This window comes from Penaeus monodon, chromosome 20 (genome assembly GCF_015228065.2).
Source record: "Penaeus monodon isolate SGIC_2016 chromosome 20, NSTDA_Pmon_1, whole genome shotgun sequence".
NCBI lineage: Eukaryota > Metazoa > Arthropoda > Malacostraca > Decapoda > Penaeidae > Penaeus > Penaeus monodon.
In genome coordinates, this window is record NC_051405.1 from 21,782,602 (window position 1) to 21,782,836 (window position 235).

The window sequence follows — 235 nt, forward strand, 5'->3', positions numbered from 1 at the left end:
GGAAAGTGTTCATAGAATCCCTAGGTTCGATAGATTATATAAGTCAAAATCAAGGCTGCGTGACTTATCGGTGTCCCTGCGTCTGGAATGGTATCGGCGGATGAATCTGACACACCATTTATGAAGCTCGTGTTTTGTATCCCTGTGAAGTGTACAAAGGCGAGTTGTGAGGTATATAGATCGTGTGAATTATGGGACCATTTTGTCAAGGAATTTCTATTTTTCAAATGCTGTT